Genomic DNA, 23,583 nt, shown 5'->3' with positions numbered 1-23,583 from the left:
AGTACATTATGGAGACCCAGGGGATATAATTTATACTCCGACAAGTGAACTGACCAGACAACTTATGACCACTAAAGCTGTGAAAGACTTATTGTTGGAGCTATAGGGAATATAAATCAACTCCTAAGGGACTTTATAATGCATTCTATTTTACCATATTAACTTTTTAACATCTGCTGCATAGATTTTTGTTTTACTGGAACTTGCTCCTTTACAAATTGGTTCCAGCACAGCTGGGAGAATTACATGTACTGATCTCTCCATAGTTCTTGTCATATTGAGTACAGTATTTCTCAACTTAAACTTCTCCTGCTATACGAGTACTGATTTGTTTATGGTTTGCCTGCAACACAAGCACGGATTGGTCCACAATTCCCTTGTATTGTCAGTACTGATCAGTTATAGCTCTCGTGTAAAATGAAGGCTGACTATTCCAAGTTTCTCCTGCAATGCAGTCAGATAGCTAGCCCATTGATGCTTTCCTGATCTGTTTAACTCCCCTGCAAAGCAAGTATTTAACATAAGAATCAGGAGGAGTAGACTATCTGGCCCCTTGAGCCTGCTCCATCATTCTGCGGAATCACTGTTGATCCTCAGGTTAATTTCCCAAAAATATATTAACATTAGTCTTCAATAAACTGAATTACTGAGCATTCTCTGACCTAGAAAATTCTGAAGATTTCAGATCTTTTGGTTATGAAATTGCATAAAGAGTAATTCATCCAATATTTCCCCTAAGTTGCACCTTTATTATCTACTGAAACAATTCACCTGTGCCTACGATTCAGTGAGAAAAAAATTATTTGAACTGAAGAGATTGTAAAGGCATTCTACTCAGTCTCTCCTCGTTCAACAACCCCCATTCCTACAAATCAATCTAGAGAACCTTCACTGTGTGCGTCCTAGGCAAATATCACCATTATCAAGCACAGGGGCCAAGACCACATGCACTACTTCACGCACGATCACATCAGAGACACGTACAAATGTAGAAAGTCTTCCTTGTTCTTGGACTTCACATTGTAATATGCACATAGGTCACTTGCTCCACTTTTGTGGTAACTGTGGTTCAAGTAAAAGAACATTCAAACTCCGGTGAATGCCAATATTTAAAGCTTATCACCATTTAAAGTTTCCTCTACACTTTCTACCCAAGTTTCCAACATTACACTCCATCTGCTGCCTTCTTGTCCATCCATCTAATGCAGTTTTCAAACTTTTTCTTTTCACTCACTTACCACCTTAAGCAATCCCTATGCTATTGGTGCTCTATTAGAGAGGGATTACTTAAAGTGGTATGTGAGTGGGCAAAAAAAAAGGTTGAGAATCACTGATCTTCTTTGTCAATATTTTTATTGGTTTCATCAAATAAATATTTCATAGGTACATGACAATAAAATATGAACAAATCTTATATAGTATTAAAAATTGTATCGAAACCTACATTGAAAAGTTTAACTGAAAAAAAAACCACTATACTAATTATTGATCCCCTCCCTACTAGCTGACCACAAACAGTCCACAACTAATCATAACAAAGGTAAACCAGAAACTAATCAATCTTACAAATTATTTTTTCAGTCAAACTTGGCAGCATATCTGACAACCAGTGAGTGTGAGTGATGCACTCAATATCAGATCTATTGGCCCACTTATTCCAAAGAGAGCAACAAAAAGATTTGGAGTCAAGTAATATTACGAACTAAAGACAAGGTACGGAATACCCTTTCCCAAAAATTGGAAAGAGGTCATAACCAGAAGATATGATACAGTGAACTTTCTTCAGTTATACATTTACACAAGACGCTGTTTACATCCGGTACCGCACGGATGGCAGTCTCTTCAATCTGAGGCGCCTGCAAGCTCACACCAAGACACAAGAGAAACTTGTCCGTGAACTACTCTTTGCAGATGATGCCGCTTTAGTTGCCCATTCAGAGCCAGCTCTTCAGCGCTTGACGTCCTGCTTTGCGGAAACTGCCAAAATGTTTGGCCTGGAAGTCAGCCTGAAGAAAACTGAGGTCCTCCATCAGCCAGCTCCCCACCATGACTACCAGCCCCCCCACATCTCCATCGGGCACACAAAACTCAAAACGGTCAACCAGTTTACCTATCTCGGCTGCACCATTTCATCAGATGCAAGGATCGACAATGAGATAGACAACAGACTCGCCAAGGCAAATAGCGCCTTTGGAAGACTACACAAAAGAGTCTGGAAAAACAACCAACTGAAAAACCTCACAAAGATAAGCGTATACAGAGCCGTTGTCATACCCACACTCCTGTTCGGCTCCGAATCATGGGTCCTCTACCGGCACCACCTACGGCTCCTAGAACGCTTCCACCAGCGTTGTCTCCGCTCCATCCTCAACATCCATTGGAGCGCTCACACCCCTAACGTCGAGGTACTCGAGATGGCAGAGGTCGACAGCATCGAGTCCACGCTGCTGAAGATCCAGCTGCGCTGGATGGGTCACGACTCCAGAATGGAGGACCATCGCCTTCCCAAGATCGTATTATATGGCGAGCTCTCCACTGGCCACCGTGACAGAGGTGCACCAAAGAAAAGGTACAAGGACTGCCTAAAGAAATCTCTTGGTGCCTGCCACATTGACCACCGCCAGTGGGCTGATAACGCCTCAAACCGTGCATCTTGGCGCCTCACAGTTTGGCGGGCAGCAGCCTCCTTTGAAGAAGACCGCAGAGCCCACCTCACTGACAAAAGGCAAAGGAGGAAAAACCCAACACCCAACCCCAACCAACCAATTTTCCCTTGCAACCGCTGCAATTGTGTCTGCCTGTCCCGCATCGGACTGGTCAGCCACAAACGAGCCTGCAGCTGACGTGGACTTTTTACCCCCTCCATAAATCTTCGTCCGCGAAGCCAAGCCAAAGAGAGACATTTAGGAGAGAGATTAGAATAGAATTTAACTAGTTGGACTTAGGAATAGTGGGCCCAGTGTACGACCGTAAACTGTAATAATTGCTGTCTAGCACAAAGTGAGGATGAATACACTCGCTTCAGCATAGAATTCCATGTAGTTTCAGAAATTAACTGTTGAAAATCTTTTTCCCATAGTTTTTTTAAAATTCTGTCCAGGGAACTACCTCTAGAATTTAGAAGTTTTCATAAAGGCCAGATACCACCTCTTTATAATTAGGTTTGAAATTATAAATCATCCCTATCATATTAGGTTCCAGGTCTTCGGAGAGCGTCAAAATAAAAGAATTCAAAAAAACTCCTAAACTGTAAATAACGAAAGAAGTGATGCCTAGGTATTATAAATTTGGTGGGTAATTGTTCAAAAGAGAACCTTCACTGTGTGCGTCCTAGGCAAATATCACCATTATGAAGCACAGGGGCCAAGATCACATGCACTACTTCACACACGATCACATCAGAGCCACGTACAAATGTAGAAAGTCTTCCTTGTTCTTGGACTTCACATTGTAATATGCACATAGGTCACTTGCTCCACTTTTGTGGTTACTGTGGTTCAAGTAAAAGAACATTCAAACTCCGGTGAATGCCAATATTTAAAAGCTTATCACCATTTAAAGTTTCCTCGACACTTTCTACCCAAGTTTCCAACATTATCTAAAAAGGATTGAATACCTAAATTTGACCAATTATGGTATCTGATATCTTGAACCAAAGGTAAAAAAGGAATTACTTAAAATAGGACTAATTAATAAGCATCTGTGGTACCTAAAATGTTTCCTAAATTGAAACCAGATTCTAAGTTTATGTCTCACAACAAAATTATCAGTTAATTTGGATGCCAAAAAAAGTAAAAGAGCTCCAAGTATCGAAAGAGAATACTTTTTGGTGGAATTAATTTCTAAATTAATCCATCTTGAAGCACCTAAATTTTCCTTGCGATGAATCAAAAAAAAATCTAATATTAGCTGCCCAACAATAAAACCTAATATTTTGAAGGAAAACTTTTTGACGACGGGGGTGCTTATTTTTCCATATAAAAGATATGGTAGAATCCAATGAATCAAAAATGGATTTGGGTAAAAAATGGGGACAGCTTGAAAAAATGTAAAAAATTTAGGAAGGATATTCATCTTGATAATATTGACATGTCCAATTAATGTAATCGAAAGAGGGGACCACTGTGAAGGACTTATTGACATGGCTCATTAAGGTAAGAGAATTTTCTTTAAACAAATTATTGAATTTCTTGGTAATAGTAATACCCAGAGTGTTGAACCGATTTTTTAAACTATTTTAGAGGAATCTAAAGAGCAGGAAGAACTCAAAACAAACAGCTCACTTTTCTGCAAATTGAATTTATTGCCCGAATTAATAAAAAAGTTATAAAAATCGATCGGTCAGGATTCAATATATACAATAAAAGATCATCTGCATAAAGACACTTTATGAACATTTCCTGCTCTTGTGATTCCTGAGATATCAGCTGATTGCCAAAAAGCTATTGCTAGAGGTTCCAAAGCCAAATTAAATAATAATGGGCTTAAAGGACATCCCTGTCTGGTACCATGATACAACTAAAAGATTTGGATTTAATTGAGTTAGTAAAGATTGAAGCTGTAGGAAATAAATATATCAATTTAATCCAATTTGTAAATTGGGGACCAAAGTTAACTTTCTCTAACACACTGAATAAGTATTCCCATTCTACACTATCAAAGGCTTTTTCAGAATCTTAGGAAATAATACATTCAAAGGATAAAACTGTAGAATAAATATCTAACAAACGAGCTAAAATCTTAAACAGTATCTTAGTATCAATATTTAAGAGGGAAGTTGGTTGGTAAGAGGAACAGTCTAATGGGTCCTTATTCTTTTTAGCAATAAGAGAAATTGAGGCCTTATAAAAAGTTTCTGGCAACTTCCCACTAACTAAGGATTGAGTGAAGATAGAATCCAAATGGGATAGCTGTAAAATGGGATGTATAAAACTCCAATGGGACACCGTTGGGACCAGGGACCTTATCCAACTGCAAACAGTTAATAGCTGCTGCAATCTCCTGCTCAGAGATAGGGGCTGTTCCAGCTTTAATTAATTCTCTAAAGAAACTGTAGGAAGTCAAATTATCCAGGAATTGCTGTATAAAATTTTGGTCTTTGATCAAATCAGAGCTGTATAACTGAGAGAAAGTGTCATTTATTTCAACATGATCATTAATAATTTTACTATCTTCTCTACAAATCTCAGTAATAAGCTGTTTGGTTGTATAATTTTTATTTGGCTAGCTAAAAAAGAACCACTGCTCTAGATTCAATTGCAATTGAAATATTTTGCTTGAGAAAAATTCTCATTGGTCCAATTCCTTTGGCATTATGAAACCATGCACTTAATGAGTCAATTATGTACAATTAAAAGTGGTTTTCAAACTTTTTCTTTCCATTCACATGCCACCTTAAGTAATTCCTTACTCATTACAGAATACCTATGACATAGGGTTTACTTAAGGAGGTATGTGAATGGAAAGTAAAAGTTTGAAAACCACTGATCTAACCTATCATTTTGTTTACATTTTGTATCCTTCTCTGTTTACCTTTTCATGTAGTTTTGTACTGTTAACAATACTTACGTTCCTTCATTGAGGTCTTTACATTATCACCTGTCGAAGTTTCACCGAACAACTTTGTAAGACCAACACCCTACTCCCAATCAACAATAACTCTTGGAATGGGACATCATGATAAAGTGCAAGATGAATAACCACCTTGACAGGCCACACTAATATACAAATTACTGCATTCCATTTTGCAGAGGAACAAAGAGGACATCCTTAGGATAGAAATAAGACATTTGAGAGGAAGGAAACTCTGAACATCTGTTGTAAAGCACAAGTAACCAAGAATATTAACTGGAACAGATGTCGTTGCTACAGATGAGTTCAAATTACCAAACGCACATTGGGCAATTTTCAGGGGCAAGAGGGACAAAATATGACATTGAACAAAGTATCAAGTTGTTAATCAGCCCAAATGACTAATTTGTGCTCATAGGCTGAAGAGGCCTGATACCGTGCTGTATGTCTAAATTTTTAAAAGTCTGCAAATGCTGTGACTGTAGATCAATACACAAAAGGGCTGTAGAAACTCAGCAGGCCATGCAGCATTCTTAATGGTAAAGATACATAACCAATGTTTCGGGCCTTTATCAAGGTACGAGCAAAAGGCAGGAAGACGCCTCTCCCCCCACCGTTTTATTCAGGCGCCTGTCTGCTTTTTCCTCATACCTTGTTGAAGTGCTCAGGTTTCAAAAGGGCAGTAAAGTTAGTGTGGTGGTTAGCACAATGCTCTAACAGCACTAATGGTTCGAATCCAGAGCTGTCTGTAAGGAGTTTGGACATTCACCCCATGTCTGCGTGGTGTTCCTCCAGGCACTCCAGTTTCCTCCCATCTTTCAAAGATGAACGGGGGTGGGGGGGGCATTGTAGGTCAATTGGGCGTGAAAGGGTGTGTTACCGTGCTGTAATACCGTGCTGAATACATTAATAAAGTTGGTTTTGTACCTTTACCATAAATAACACTGCTTGACCCGCTGAGTTTCTACAGCACCTCAGTGCATTAATGGAGTTGGAGATGACAGCAGAACTCAAAAAAACAAGGTTATTTTACAGCAAACAAAAAGTGCATATACTATTGCCAAGTCTACTTGCGGTCTCTAGATCAAAGCTAAAATTCTTTCGAGTAAAATAGTGCATTGTTGCATTATTTTCATGGATTATTATTCCAGTAAAGTGCCAACAATATTCTGGAAATTACATTTGAAGAATTGATCCCAGACACTTTGAACATAGATTTGAATAATTCCAAAAATTCTTGGCCTCTTGAGCCATTCAGGATAATTTAATGAAATCAAATCCCTGGGACTATATTTGCAACAAATAAAAGGGTTCATTTTAACCACTCTCACAACCCCAGGATAGGTGAGGGAGAATACAAATAAAAATGCAGGTGATCCAAACCCACCACTCGTTTTAACAAAGGTATATTTTCTTCTGGATGGTGGGGAAAGAGATGAAGGAATGGAGGACACATTACCAGCCTGGAAGGAAGTCATTTGTTAAATCGACTAATAAAGATGTACTGTAATGGGCAGCTTAAGAGATGAGCTCAGTGGTTGTGAAGAAGTTTTACTGTGCTATCTGCTCAGAAGTGATGCAATATGCCATCCAAACCATTGATCTGCTCTCTGTTAAAGTCAACGTTTCTTTACCATAGGCAGAGCAAACTTTCCAATGTGGGAATCCCAGAGAAATGATGATAGGTGTGAAGGTGGGTCTTTGCCAAGCCCCTCTGACAGCTTCAGCAAGAGATCTTTGCAAACAGAAAGAACTATAAATCAGCCACAATCTTCATTTCATGAAATACATGGTCATTCTTGATTTGATTATTAGCATAAAATCTTACACCACTGAAGGAGGTCATTGAGTCCATTCTGTCTGCATTGGATCTTTGGTTTAGATTGTCAAGTTCAAATGGTCTACAATTGGTCTTCACTCGACAAATCTCAGTTAAGACACACTTGGAGTATTGTGTTCAGTTTTGGTCACCTCATTAATGATAAATAAAGATCACGTAATACTATATTTAGAATGTAGCATACATGAAATTCTTTAACTTTTGTCTACTGTAAGGCAGAGAGCTGACACTTTGTCCAACCCTTCACAGAAACCCACAGCACCTGATGTTCCCAGGCAGTCTCCCCTCCAAGTACTGGCCAGTCCTGAGCATGCTTAGCTTCCAAGATTAGACTCCCTAGGTACCAGAGAGCCTCCTCTTATAGGAAGGATGTGGAAGATATGGAGAGGGTGCAGAGGAGATTTACCAGGATGTTGCCTGGACTGGAAAATGTGTCTTATGATGCAAGGTTATCAGAGCTGGGACTTTTCTCTTTGGAGTGTAGAAGGATGAGAGGAGACTTGATAGAAGTCTGCAAGATTATGAGAGGCATAGATAGGGTGTACAGCCAGCACCTGTTTCCCAGGGCAGGAATAGCAAACACCAGAGGACATATTTCAAAGTTAAGGGAAGTTTAGGGAGACATTAGGGGAAAGTTTTTTTTTTACACACAGAGAGTTGTGGGTGCCTGGAATGCCTTGCCAGGGATGGTGGTGGAGGCTCAAAGGGGCATTTAAGAGACTCTTAGACAGGCAGATGGATGAAAGAAAAATGAAGGGTTACGGGGTAGGGTGGGTGTAGTACTTCTTTTTAAGGAATATATGGGTCTGCACAACATTGAGGGCCAAAGGGCCTGTACTGTGCAGTAGTATTCTATGGTCCTGCTCCTCAACTCCAGAAAACATCAATGAATCAAATCCCACTAAACATTATAAAGTACACAGAGAAAAGTACATTCAACTGTCACATAAGAGAAAGGGAGCAGGCTCAAAGTCATAAGTGAAATCAGGAAACCTTTTACATAAAAATTGATCATCAGATAGAACGAACTTCCAGAGATGTGGGGCCCATGTAAAAAACCTTGAAAATATTTGAGAAACAATCGAATCCAAAAGTGGAACCACAATAGAAATTCTTTGGATGGATGAAATACGATAGGCGGAATGCCTGAGTCATTTGTAATCTTTGTATATTTGTGGTGGGAATAAAGTGGGGTTCAGCCATACAGAGACATTGCACAAATTTTATTTTATTTTTTCCCTTTTGATTTTTCTGTCCATTTCTCCACTTTTGAAAGAAGAAACTGAAATATTTTTTTCCTCAGTTCTTTGATAAAAGGTTAAAGTATCCAGACTTGGCAAAAATAACAGTGTTTCTGATGTAGTAGCATTTTCCCTGGCCTTCCCCTTCGTTTGCCTTAGCCTGGACAGTGTTCTGTTGCAGTGACAGATCCACATACAAGGGTTGGGTTAGGGGTGGTGGTGGAGGGGGAAGGGGTAAAGAAGGATAAGGGTAGGGATGGTGTTGGTGAATTCTGGGATCTGTTTCTTATGAACCGTTTCTGTCAGATTCGGGTCAGCAGGTGCCAGAAACTGGAGGGTAAGACACTCTCAATCTTCTCCATCACAAAGTTGAATGGGGCAAAGAGCGTGCTGAAGAACTGTAAGACATGAAACAGTAAGAAGAGGAGATTAGCCTTATGACTGATATACAGGAGCAACATTATAAAACTGCGCCCATCTATTTTTTTTGCTACGAGAAGATGTGTCATACGAAACCTCTGAGAGAAACACATTAAATTTATTTAGTAAAATCATCTCCAGATTGTCCAAAGGCAACGAGAAACTGCTCAAATCACAGAGAAAATGACCAACATAAAAATAAAAGTAGTTCAGAAGAAACTGTCCCAGGTTTAAGCAGGTGGGGCTTTTAGTTCTGATTATTAGATACAAAAATCAAAACCATGAACTTTGCTGTTCTTTAAGGCCACAACCATAATACTGACCAGGAACTGTCAGCAGATCCACTCAGTACAATTTTCTTTGCACAAAAGATATTCTTGTAAGGAGGCTGAAATTATTCCACAACTTTTTTCATTTATTGGGGGCCGTGAAAGGGGCAGATAAATGGGAAGTTTCGAAATGAATGTACTGACAAGGAAAGATTAGCTGGATTTTTGTATCTTGCACAATTAGATGACACATACTGTTGATGGGTCATAAAAGTTTTTTTTAATGATCTAAATATTGCAAAGAAGCAAATCCATCTTACTATCACCTGCTTCCTTCTCCAGGTGCGCTTGCAAAAACATGTAAGGCAATTCAGGGTTAGCAAATGACTTAAGGTGATCAACAGTGGCTTTAATAGCACTTTTGCCAGGTATTTGCACATCAGCAGCAATTAAACTTTGAGCATGGGGGGGGGGGGGGGGGGGGGCTGTGAGATGAGCTACTGATGTGTTGGACCCCCATTATGGACATTGATATCATGCTCTCCTGATCATCCCACTGGAGTCTTTGGAGTCTCCAATTCACATTTTCTACAGGAGACCAGAAGATGCTGGAATCTGGCGCAAAAAAGAATCAAAGCTGCTGGATGAACTCAGTAAATAGGAGCAGCATCAGTGAGGGGGAGGGGGGGAAGAAATGGTCAATGTTTCAGGTAATTTCCAACATCTCCACATTCCCAAAGCATCTGCCTTCTCCCCTTTGAGCCTTTGAGGCCCCTTTGAGCCTCCACCACCATCCCTGGCAAGGCATTCCAGATGGTGGTCAATCTGCTGAATTCTTGCAGCAGGTTGTTTTTTGCTCTTACATTTTCAACAATTGGTTTGCATCGATTTAACGACAGAAAAATAAACAAAAATATAGTTTGCAACTTTAACATCGAAGTTGTCTGAGACACACAACGTCTCCAGATCACATTCAAAGTGAGTTGTTGTTCCAGTGCCCTGAAACTGAACGACAGGAAATTGGGCTCGTCTTCTGATTATTTCCAATATTCATCATTCCTTTGCAATGAGTTTACTTTTAGCGCAGGTTACGGAGAAGGCTAAAGTAAATGCCAGAAAATCCAGATGCCAGAAATCTGGACCACCTGAGAATCCGGACTTCTTGAAAACTCTTGTTTGAAATCCCGACCATGCAAGAATCCAAACTTCTCAAAAACTCTCCGCTTTTGTGTGTGCATTGCGTGCGTTCATGGCGTAAGTGCCACAGCTGTACTGCCTGAAAATCTGGACCGACCCACCCCCAAGCAGTCCGGAATATAGGACTTTTACTGCAAATAACCTCCCACCTTGCACCTTCCAAAAATTAATTCACCCACACATCTACCCACATAGAAACTCACCCCAAGTCCTGTCCATTCATCTTAGACTTGTACAGTAGTGCCACCACATCTGTGTCAACCATTAAACCACCATCTTTACTGATCTCGTTTAGCAGCTCTTGATCCACATCATTCTATATGACCATAAGATGCAGGGAGTAGAATTAGGCCATTGGCCTAATGTCTGCTCCGCCATTCCATCATAATGATTCCATGCCTTGGTGTTTACTCATCCAAATACTTTTTAAATGTAGTGACAGCACCTACCTCCCACCACCATCTCAGGCATGTACTTAATGAGCTGCATTGGCCCCAAGTATGGCAATAATTGATTGTATATATTTCATCTGTATTTTCAACCACCAGTTTCATTCCTCTCTATCGCTGTAACCCCTTTCGCCCTTATTTACTTCCAGCACCTCTGCGCTCACTTGCTTCTGGCCTCTTGCCCAACCCTCGAGCTGCCTTGGTCCAGGCTACAGGAATTCCATTGCTAATTGTCCATCCCTCTCTGCAGGCCTTTAAAGATCCTGTTTGATCAAGGTCGTCTATCCAAAGGCCTCCAATGAGACTTAGGGTCAGCTTTGGATAACACTCCTTCAGCACAGTTGGCTCCATTAAAGTTGCTTTAGAAATAAAAATTGTTGTCCAGCCAGTAAGTAATTTAATCTCTATCTCCTTAAATCTAAGCATGCACCTGTCACAGAACACCCTTTTGGCATTGGCATTGAAGAAGAATTATCCGCTTAGCATAGAAATAATTACAGTGCCTCTGCCCCAAGCTGTTGTCAAATTAGACCTGGGCAGCAGCTCAGCACATCCTGAAATAAGAACACCAAGTGGTGGAAACACTCATAAAATCAATACAGTACAGAAATCTGGTTAACATTTCACTATTATCAGTAATTCTGAGCTATTATCCAGCAATCTGACATTTAAGTAAGAAAATGGTTGAATCTCATTCTGGCAGGTGGGAAAACTAAATTAATTAAATAAATAGAGCGAAAATCTATTTAGACTTTGGTAACTGTGAAATTAACATGAACTAGTTGGGCAGAAGGGCCAGTTTCCAAGCCTATGTCTCTTCATAATTGTCCTATAAATCAACTGGTTTACTCATGCCTTTCAGAAATCTGGCATCCACACCAAACCTAGCCTGTACGTGACTCCAGAGCTACTTGATCCTTTCGTGCTGTCTGAAATGTCCTGGCAGGCCATGAACTTCAGGGGAATTAAGGATGGACACTAATTGTTGGCTTTCCTGGCGACATCAGCTTTCTTTGAGCAATTAAATAGAAGTGTCAATGCCCTCAGTGACGGTGACAAAAACATGATCATTTGAAAGAGTGCCTGAGTTCTCTCCTGATCATCTCAACTGAGAGACAGAGTTCTATCTGCACTGCACTGGAAGCTTTTTTTTAAATTTTTTATTTTTCACACCATAAATCACATTAGCCATGATATACACTATTTCTTTTTCACACATATACAGTGACTTTTTCTCCCCCCCCCTCCTCCCAAGCTACCCCCCCACCCCCCCCCCTCTCATCCATTTTAGGTATACAATCTAGGTTGCATTAAGCCAGTCAGACAATGTTGTCATTCAACAAAAATACACCAGAAATTCTACTGAGTCCATTCTTTTCTTTCCTTCTCCTTCCATCAACTTAGGTAATGTTTGTCCCCGGTAGGTTTTCGCTATTGTATTTAATGTAAGGCTCCTATACTTGTTCGAATATTTCAATATTATTTCTTAACCTATATGTTATTTTTTCTAATGGAATACCTTTATTCATTTAAATTTAGTAGTTTCTTCCTTTTAATTTGGTTATGTATTCCATTAATATTTAAAGTCATATAGTTCAGCGTAGCCCTTTTATATTTTGTTTATCTTCTCTTTCCGTTTTTCCATCATTACCTTTCCTCCTTTTCCATTTCTGTTTTCTTATTTTCAACTCTTTATAAGACAACATTCCTACAACATCCAACATTTTCCTTATTCTCCTATTTCTATCTTATTTATCCCCAATCTCCCCTTCCCCTCCTGAGTTGTCCTTTATCCCTTGTCGGACAACCACATCTCCCCTCTCACTGCACTGGAAGCTTGATCACTTTACTGCAGCATATCAATCCTAAGTGCTGGATATGCCCCATCTGGAGAGCAAAATCAAAAAGTTTTGCAAAATACAAAGATAGATTATAAAAAAAAGGTTCAGACTGCAGACAATCACCCAACTCAACACCAAGGATTTATAGATAAACACAGATGCTGGGCCAAGCATTTGTAAGAGATTATATGGCCTACCTGAATTGGACATGCAAGGCTTGGGTCATTTACGAGGCTACTGTCACAAACATCAGAGTAGCCTTGGAATAACTAGCAGCTGTAAGTAAAACTCTCGAGTGTCTCTTGCTTTTGTTCTTTCCCAGTTCTGACAAAAGGTCTGAAATATTAACAACTTCTTGTTCCACAGATGCAATCTGACCTACTAAGCAGTTTCAGCATTTTCTGTTATTTCAAATTTCTGTATAGAATCATAGAACATTACAGCACAGAAACAGGCTCCTTCAGCCCTTCTAGTCTGTGCCAACTGATATTTCTGCCTAGTCCCACTGACCTGCACCCAGTCTAAAGCCCTCCCATCCATATACCTATCCAAATTCTACTTAAATGTTAAAATTGAGGCCACATTCACCACTTCAGCTGGAAGCTCATTCCACACTCCCACCATTCTCTGTGTGAAGAAGTTCCCCCAAAACCCCTAATGTTCCCCCTAACCCTTTCCACTTTCACTCTTAACCCATGTCCTCTGGTTTGTATCTCACCTACCCTCAGTGGAAAAAACCTATCTACATTTACTCTGTCTATACCCCTCATAATTTTAAATACCTATTTCTTTTTCAGTCTTTTTATTAATCATATTATAGGTAAACAATACAAATAGACAATAGGAATACATAATCAAGGGAAAAAATAAATATCACCATATGACATCATATAACATATTGCATTACACCACAATTAACGAATATGTTCTCACCTCCTCAAACTGAAATCTTAAAAAAAAAATTTATTATATAAAGCCCCACCTAATCTAAGGGAAAAAAAACACAAAAAAACAAATAAAAAAAGAATGGGCAGCCTTTGTTGAGAATTTATTAATAAAAATCAATCATCTGATCTTCACCAACAAAGAGAAAAGAATTAAATTTAGTCCAGAAGGGAAAATAGTTATACTAACTAAATCATGTGGAAATAATTTATAAAGGTTGCCAAGTCTCTTTAAATTTAACAGAAGTATCAAATGTACGACTCCTAACTTTCTCTAAACTTAAAGATTACATAATTTGAGAGAATCATTGAGTTCAAATTAGATGGATTAGAATCTTTCCATTGAAAGAAGATAGCTCTTCTACCAACAATGTAGAAAAGGCTACAACCAATGTATGGACGTGTGAACTCATTCCACTTCTAGAACTATAATTCCAAAAAAGTCATTAATGGGTTAAGTTGCAAACTAATATCCAGTATAGCTGTCACGGACTTAAAAATATCTACCCAATACCTCTCCAACATAGGGCATGACCAAAACATACAAGTTAGAGAAGCCATTTCTGATTTACATCTATCTCAAATAGGGCTAACATTACAAAAAATACGGACCAATTTGCCTTTTGACATATGAGCCCGATGTACCACTTTAAACTGAATTAAAGAATGACGAGCACATATTGAGGAGGTATTAACTAATCTAAAAATCTCCCATGATTCCTATCGAAGATACAAGTTCTTCTTCTTCCCAGGCCCCTTTAATTTTGTTATTAGAATTTTATTGCAATCTTAATAACTTATTATAAATGTTACCTATTAAGCCCTTATGAAATTTTAAATACCTCGAGCAAATTTGCCCTCATTCTTCTATGTTCCAGGGAAAAAAAAGTTCTAACCTGTTTAACCTTTTCCTGTAACTCAGTTCCTCGTCCAAATAATATCCTAGTAAATAGTCTCATGATATATTTCATCTCGTTGGGTGACCAAAGCTGCACACAGTACTACAAATTTGGCCTCACCAATGTCTTAAACAACTTTACCATAACATCTGAACTCCTGTACTCAATACCTTGATTTACAAAGGCCAATATAGTATGCCAAAAGCTCTCTTTGCAACCCTAGCTACCTGTGATGTCACTTTCAGGGTATCTGCAGACTCATTGATTCTGGTTTAATTCCTGTGGACTTTCTTTTGATTCACCTTATTGTTTTGAAAACTTACATTTTGGAGTGAAGTCAAAGAGCAAAGATTAGTGCAGGCCCAATCTGACTTGATCTCAAAGACTTTTTATATTGGATTTGAACTCAAAGTGCGAGCTCACATCAGGTATGCTGACTTGAATCTACATGCAGAAAAGATGGAAAAAACTACCAGATGCCATGCAAAATGGCAAGCAATAATGAAGAACACACTTTATCATCAAGGCAAAGAGTGACCACCAACTGATATACTCTGATAATCTGGCATGCCTCAGGCCTTTTGAAATTTTCCAGACCACTGCAATTAATTAATTAAACTTATTTATAACTTAATTTGTTAGACATTACACAGCCTGACAATACACATGGTAACAGGCCATTCTAGCCCACGAGCCTATGCAGAATATGAAAACGACAGAGGAAAATGTATGTTATAAAGGAAATGTAGATAAATATTTCAAGTAAAAGGGGCGGTGGGGTTAATTTTAGAATATCCAGCATCGTTTCTACTGAGGTTCTTCTTAGAAACAACAACAACTTTATTCTTTGAGCTGAAACATAAGTGACAGCTTTATTTGAGATTGTTACCTTCTATCTCTGACATATTGTGAAGCACAGTGATCGTCAGCACAGGTTAAACTCTTGCCTTGACCCAGCTTGAACCCCTTGATCTTCTTTGACAAGCCTGTAACTGGATCTCAATGAAAAATAAACTCTTGTTACGCATCCATATAATGGGACTCTCGGCACATTGGAAAATAGTTGAAGTGATCAACATTCAAGAGAAGCTCACAGCGCGGGGTGGCAGTCCCTGTGCAGCTTTTTTGGAAGAGGCATCCAATGAATTCCAATCACCTGCTCTTTCCCTAGAGTATGTTAGATTTTCCTTTCTGTGCACTTTCCCTTTGAATTTGTTTTCTTTGCCCTTTCAGATTAAATAAGATGGATCTTACAAGCAAACTCTGTAAAAAAAAAAATACTCATCTCAAATTTCAGTGATTTGGTCTCAATCCTTTCTTCCAGTGTTAACTGTTTCTTCTGATATACTCCATGACACTCTGCTCCAAGAACAGTTACAGATTCCCCAGTTTCTTCCTATAACTTAAGCCCCTGTCCTGTCTCATGCTGCCCTGCATCTCCACCAAGGCCTCGACACCCTTTCCATAATGAAATGTCTGGGACGGGGCACGATACTATTGATCTACAGGGCTTAGTTCAACTTTCTCTTAATAACTGCCACAATATCCATGATAGGCACAGATCAAGCAAAATCCTGATGGCAGAAGACCTGCTGTAAGAGTTTTGCTTCGGCTTATTAGTTGGAAAAATGTTGCAGCACAGACTTTGATCAAGTCTCATCCAGGGCAGTGAATGTGCATTTTTAAAGTAAATGCTCTGTAAGGAGCCAAAATGGAATCATTTTAAGAGGATGACTGGTATCCAAAATTAAGAACCACCGTGATAAGATAGTAACTAAAAATATATCAGGAGGAGCTTCAAGACCCATAATATGAAGTGGATTTGACACATCATAAATAATGTTCAAGGTAAGGCAGATAAATGGACGAAGTAGAGGAACGGAAGGATAGAATTAAATGAAATAATACGCAGATACACATGCTGGATATAAATGCTGTCAGAGAGCTGTGGTGTAATTTGGAGAATTTTGTTTGGAGGATAAGCCACAGGCATTTAGGAACACAGACAAAATACTTTCAAATGCTTTTCACTATCAGAAAGGGTTAATTCAGTGGCATTAGTTCATTTCAGTCAGCCTGAAGAAAACTGAGGTCCTCCATCAGCCAGCTCCCCACCATGACTACCAGCCCCCCCACATCTCCATTGGGCACACAAAACTCAAAACGGTCAACCAGTTTACCTATCTCGGCTGCACCATTTCATCAGATGCAAGGATCGACAATGAGATAGACAACAGACTCGCCAAGGCAAATAGCGCCTTTGGAAGACTACACAAAAGAGTCTGGAAAAACAACCAACTGAAAAACCTCACAAAGATAAGCGTATACAGAGCCGTTGTCATACCCACACTCCTGTTCGGCTCCGAATCATGGGTCCTCTACCGGCATCACCTACGGCTCCTCGAACGCTTCCACCAGCGTTGTCTCCGCTCCATCCTCAACATCCATTGGAGTGCTTTCATCCCTAACGTCGAAGTACTCGAGATGGCAGAGGTCGACAGCATCGAGTCCACGCTGCTGAAGATCCAGCTGCGCTGGATGGGTCACGTCTCCAGAATGAAGGACCATCACCTTCCCAAGATCGTGTTATATGGCGAGCTCTCCACTGGCCACCGTGACAGAGGTGCACCAAAGAAAAGGTACAAGGACTGCCTAAAGAAATCTCTTGGTGCCTGCCACATTGACCACCGCCTGTGGGCTGATATCGCCTCAAACCGTGCATCTTGGCGCCTCACAGTTCGGCGGGCAGCAACCTCCTTTGAAGAAGACCGCAGAGCCCACCTCACTGACAAAAGGCAAAGGAGGAAAAACCCAACACCCAACCCCAACCAACCAATTTTCCCCTGCAGCCGCTGCAACCGTGTCTGCCTGTCCCGCATCGGACTTGTCAGCCACAAACGAGCCTGCAGCTGACGTGGACTTTTTACCCCCTCCATAAATCTTCATCCGCGAAGCCAAGCCAAAGTTCATTTCATAGATGTGTGCCAATCGTGAACCATGCCTCAGGAGTGCTCGTAAAATTGCAGTTCACTGCTGGACTTTTAACCAGTTTGAATGAACCCTTTTTCTCTGGATCCTGACCCACCTTAAAATTGGAGCTTTGGCCTGTTCAGTAATGAATTAAAGTTGCAAATAAAGTAAGAATTTCTGTAGAATGACATGGGTCCAGTTTATTGTCACCTGATTGCACAAGTACAACCTGACGAAACAGCGTTCTCTGGTTCTCGGTGCAGAAACACAACCAGGCATAACACAAATACAGACAAATAATACATATGCAGGCTAAGTATTATAGCTATAAAAATGAATATTGTTTTGAACAAATGAGCGTCTTGGAGGGTGAGTGTGAGCCGTTCCTTTGGTCGTTCAGCCTTCTCACTGCCCTTGGAAAGAAGCTATTCCTCAGCCTGGTGGTGCTGGTTCTAACACTCCTGTATCTCTTCCCCATGGAAGCATCTGAAAGATGCTGTGTGCAGGGTGGAAGGGGTCCTCAATGATTTTATGTGCCCCCTTCAAACAATAATCCTGGTACGTCATGTCAAGGGAGGGTGGGGGGGGGGGGGGCGGGTGCAGGGAGACATTAATGATCCTCTCTGCCTCTCTACGGTCCTGTTGATTGACCTTGAATCCATTTCTCTGCAGCAACTGTTCCACACTGTGATACAGCTGGTCAGAACGCTCTCAATCAAGCTCCTATAGAAGGTTGACGTCATGGTGGCCTTGCCTGCTTCAGTCTTCTCAGGAAGTGCAGTTGCTCTTGCACCTTCCTGACAAGTGAGAAGATGTTGAGTGTCCATGATAGGTCACTAGTTAAGTGAATTCCAAGGAAATTAGTGCTCTCCACTCTCTCTACTACAGAGATGTTGTGTAGTTAAGGGTGGTCGTTCCTAGTCCTCCTGAAGTCCACAATCCATCTCCTTTGTCTTGTCTATGTTGAGACTCAGGTTGTTACTCTTGCACCATTTCATGAGATTTTCCACCTCTTCTCTGCAGTGTGACTTAATTGTTGTTGCTGATAAAGTCAACGACTGTTGTGTCAACTGCAAACATGATGACACTGCTGGAGCTGGATCTAGCGATGAAGTCGGGGATCAGTTGCTTGAACAGGAGCGGGGTGAGCACACAGCCCTGAGGTGAACCAACAGCATCATGGTGCTTGATATTCTGGACAGTCTGTTGTCTTTCCATTAGGAAATCCAGGATTCAGATACAGAGATGGGTGTTGAGTACAAGTGAGGACAGCTTCTCCACCAGCTTCTGGGGAATTATCACATTAAACGCCGAGCTGAAGACAATGAACTGCAGCTTGGCATATGAGATGTCGTTCTCCAGGTGGACCAGGATGGAATGAAGCGACAAGGCTATATAGCAATGTCTCCAAAATGGCTTCTTCTACAGGCGAATTGAAATGGATCCGGCATCTCTGGGAGGTATGATTTGAAGTGTTCCATCACTCGATGCTCGAAGCAATTAATAATGATGGAGGTCAGTGCTACAGGGCAATAGTCATCGAGGCCTATTATTGTCACCCTATTGGGTACTGGAAGGATGGTAGCTGTCTTAAACTCTGCAGGAACAATGAACTGCTGCTGTGAGGTGTTGAAAGATGTCCACGAAGACCTTCGTCAATTGGTCTGCACAATCCTTCAGTGCCTGACCGGGTATGTTGTCTGGTCCTGCTGCTTTGTATGGGTTCACCTTAGATAGAGTTTTCCTCATTTCGGCTGCAGCTTAGAGTTTATCCCAACTAACAAGTGTAATTTATCTCATAAATATTATTTTTTTTATTGAATATATTATGGAATTGTTTGTTGTCAAATGTACTGAGATATTGTGAAAACTTTGTTTTATATGTTATCCAGGCACACCAACCCATCCTTACAATGAGGAGTGCAAGGATAAAATAAAAGCACAGAATAGAAAGTAACAGAGATAAAGTTCAGTTAAAATAGTAAAGAGCAGCATCACATTACAAATGAAAGGTCCATTCAATAGTCTAGTAACAACAGGGAAGAAACTCTCCATGAATCTGGTGACGCATGTGTTCAAACTCACGCATCTTCTGCCCAGCGGAAGGGAGGTGAAAGTGTGACCAGGGTGGGTTGTGTCTTTCAATAGGTTGGCAGTGGGAAGTATAGACGGAGTCAACAGAGGGGAAGTTGGTTTATATGATGGCCTCAGTATTAACATATTAAATAACCCAAAGCATTATACACAAAAGCATTACCAGGCAGCACTTGGCACCGAGCCAGACAAGGAAATGGTAAAGCTGATGACTACAAGCTTAGTCAAACAGCTAAAGTTTTACAGACTGCCTCAAAGGTGGAAAGAAAGTCAAAATAGGGATTTAGGGATGGAATTCCAGAGCGTGGGGCCTTGACCGCTGAAGCCACAACTTCCAAGGACAGAGTAATTAAAATCAGTGAAGCGCAAGAGGCCAGAATTGGCAAAACACAGGTTGTAAGGGATCCAGAACTACAGAGGCAAAGCCTTAGAGGGATCCAAAATCTCAGACAAGAATTTGAAGACTAAGATGTTGCTTAATAGGGAGGTTAATGTGGGTTAACGTGCACAGGGGCAATGAGTGAAATAGACTTAGTGCATGTTCAATAAAGGCAGTGACTTAGATGAAGTTTATGAAGGATGGCTGATAAGGACACAGCCAGGAATGCAATGAAACTATTGGATTTTGCAGTAACAAAGACATGGGTGAAAATTTCAAGAGATGTTCAACTTTTGTTGGAAGAATTATTCTTGCCATGTGTCCTGAATTTAACCTCCACAACATATGCAATGCTCCAGCCTGCAAGTTCACAGAATTGCGCAACAATAAAATGCAGAAGGCGGCCATCAGTTCAGTATGTCTGTGTTAATCTTTTGTTGCAACAATCCAAATTGTTCTGTTTCAGCTATCCCATCACATACATGTTTAGGCCTGAAATATTTCACCCTTGAAGAGTGTCAGTAAAAATAAGATTGCCAAAAAAAAATTAATATCATCAATTTTATTATCATCCATTTGTGGTGGGATTTATACTTAAAATAAACAGATGGTCTTACCTAAACCTGCTCACGTGTTCATGTACGAACTAACCAGCTCTATTAAAATTGTTTCAGAGCGATCTTCTCCTCTGAATATACCTGCACTTTAATAAAACCTAACTGTTAATGGTTCCGTGCGAAGAAGGCCATTGTTTTCCCATTAATCACAAAAAGCCTTGACCTAAACTGTGCAGAGACAAATCAATTATTTTATTCTGCATTATGTGCTGCAATGTTATTCCACAAAATATGCTTGCAAAAAAACAAGGGGGAGTTTACATGGATCTGGTTCCTGCTCCCGAGACTGCTCTGGTTAGTTTCACACTGGCTAACTAGTGGAGTCAGCACATTCTAGAAACTTCTCTTCCTTTTCACCGACCATCTCTAGATTGCAAAGACTTAGCTATTAACCACCGCTGCCACCCGGCTCTTAATATTCCTTGTGAAGACGGAAGATTTATTAGCGAATTACCGGCAGCCACACAGGCATTGACCCTCTGCTTTATTTCACACTGTGATGCACATTACAACATGCGCTGAACATTGCCATAATACTGATTGCTTTATCCACTCTAAGTGCAAACCCAGTGGTGCCTTCTGGCTGTTTAATGCTCTGTAATGTCAGCTACTGTGGTATAGTATAGTAAAGCTTTGTTTTTAATAAAGTAAGGAGTCAACTGATTTTTGTTCTTTACTAACATCCCACACCTAATTCTCAACATGGCACAGAATTGCAAGCCATGCCTCCAGTCATTTAATCTTTCCCATGCATAGAATTTAATTACTGGGTCTAAAATAAGACCATTGGCAATTTCCAGCAACTCAAAACAACCTATCGAGACCCACTACAAGGGCAAGTCATCTCACACGCAAAAGATCAGATCGAAGCTCTGTCACCATATCAAATCCAAACATTAATGGTGGTAGAAAATAAACAAATAGAGACTCCAAGAATATTCCCATCCTCAAGATGCCATGAAACCTCTTGAACATATTCCCCTTCAAAAGGTCATTCATCAACCTCATCTGCACTTTCCCTGGCCTTGGTCTTCAATGTTATGAAAGTCTATGAACCCAACAACATACCCAATCACGGTCGGCATTAGAACAAGCCTGACTTGGGGGGGGGGAATTAGGGTCACTGAGCTAGAGTTGGGGGGGGGGACACAACAATCTGATGCTCGAAGACTTGCTCAGCGTTGGGGTGATGGTTGTGGTACCGACCTACCATGATGAACCTCCTCCAGGCACCACTACCTTCACACTTCCCCCTCCCTCCAATAAACTCTCTGCTTATTTCATGTGGCGATAGGGGACAATAGTGCTGAGGTTGGGGGTCACAATACCTCATTTGGGAGACAATGCCCGCAAATCCCCCCCTTTGCACTGGCCCTTAGTGGGGCATCCACAGACCCATGGGGTACACAATTCCAACCATCCAAAATTCTGAGTGAAGGGTTTTCTTTTTATTTCAGACCCAAATGATCAACCACTTAACCTGAGACGGTAACCTCTTGGTTTTAGACCCTTTAGACATTATGAGTTGCCTCTCCACACCTATTTTAGGCAGTACAGGATCAGACACATAGGATAATCCAGTAACTGAAACAATTAACAAACGATTGTTAATGATCCCAGGAAGTGTATCCAATACATTAAAGCATAGAGGAAATACTTGAGAACACTTTCAAGATGGAAGCTGAAAAATCAAGATTAGGAAATGATTTTCAATGGAAGAGTACCAGAATTTTTTGTAAGATTAGAGTATTAAAGGATATAGAGCCAAAACAAATAGATGGAGTTAAGCTTACTTTCGATGAATGGCAGGGACAACTCCATGAGTGGAATAGCCTCTTTTTCAAAGGTCCTAAAAGTCAAAATGTTACCTTTACTTTTCCCATTCAGATGCAGGTAGACCACCCCTCTGTTTACTCATTTACATTTCCAATATAACTGTTAACATTTCAGCTACCTGTATTTCAAGTTTTACTTAATGTTGGTTAGTAAAAGGGTATTTTCACAAGCAAGTTGGCAAATGTGAGTGGCTGGAAATTCATCATGCAGGACTTACTGCTTTTGCAAAGACCCCCATAAGTTCTGGAAACTGGTGTGTGAGAAGTGCCAACATTGCAGTGAATGAACACAGCCCTGCTGTGAACAGGATGAAGAATGGTAGCTCCTTCTTCGGATACACTGAAACTTCATGGAAAGCTGAAAAGGCAGAAACAACGAAAAGTCAACAATTTTTTTTTTAAAAAAAAGGCTTTTTAACTGCCTTTGACCACAACTTCTTTTTGTAAACAATGAGAAGATGGCACATTACTCATTCTCATTTCTTGGGGTAAGTGGTGAAGGGCTTTCTCCTTGAACTAGAGCCAGTAATTAGCAAGTCCAATCCATTGATAATCATGATTTTTAAAATTATTTCAGCTAACAACTGCTCATTTTATGGGGGAGAGAGCCATACACTTATCCATGCCTGGATTCCACAATGGCCTACTTCTGATTGTATGAACTTTTGCCTTGGAAAACTACTACTTGATAAATTATTTTCAAAATTTAAAATAAAACCTCAATAAAATAACCTCTTCACTTGCTGCACCCCAGAGAATACAGGCCAGTATTCTGCTCATAATTTAACCCTTGGAGCCCTGCAACGCCCTTTTTCAAGGGGAATTTATCCTCTCTGGATCTGTACACAATATTCTAAATGTAGTCTACCAAGTTGCAGCCTCGTCTTTTTTATATTGTAACCCTCAGGTTATAAAGGCTAACATTCATTTTATTTGCATTGTTTATTAATTTCTATGTTTGATCTATAAAAAAAGATAAAACTTTGTGGCAAAGAGTTTGCTTGGTGATTCATTAGT

General features: G+C 40.2%; 1 pseudogene; it reads right to left on the bottom strand.

The window, feature by feature from the left end:
• Positions 1-8,613: 8,613 nt before the first annotated feature.
• The window catches only part of LOC138765136 (suppressor of tumorigenicity 7 protein homolog), a 128,531-nt pseudogene continuing 113,561 nt past the window's right edge, over positions 8,614-23,583 (bottom strand).

This window comes from Narcine bancroftii, chromosome 5 (assembly GCF_036971445.1).
Source record: "Narcine bancroftii isolate sNarBan1 chromosome 5, sNarBan1.hap1, whole genome shotgun sequence".
NCBI classification, from domain to species: domain Eukaryota; kingdom Metazoa; phylum Chordata; class Chondrichthyes; order Torpediniformes; family Narcinidae; genus Narcine; species Narcine bancroftii.
Note: the sequence above shows the minus strand (reverse complement) of the source record. Positions and strands in the feature narration are given on the sequence as shown.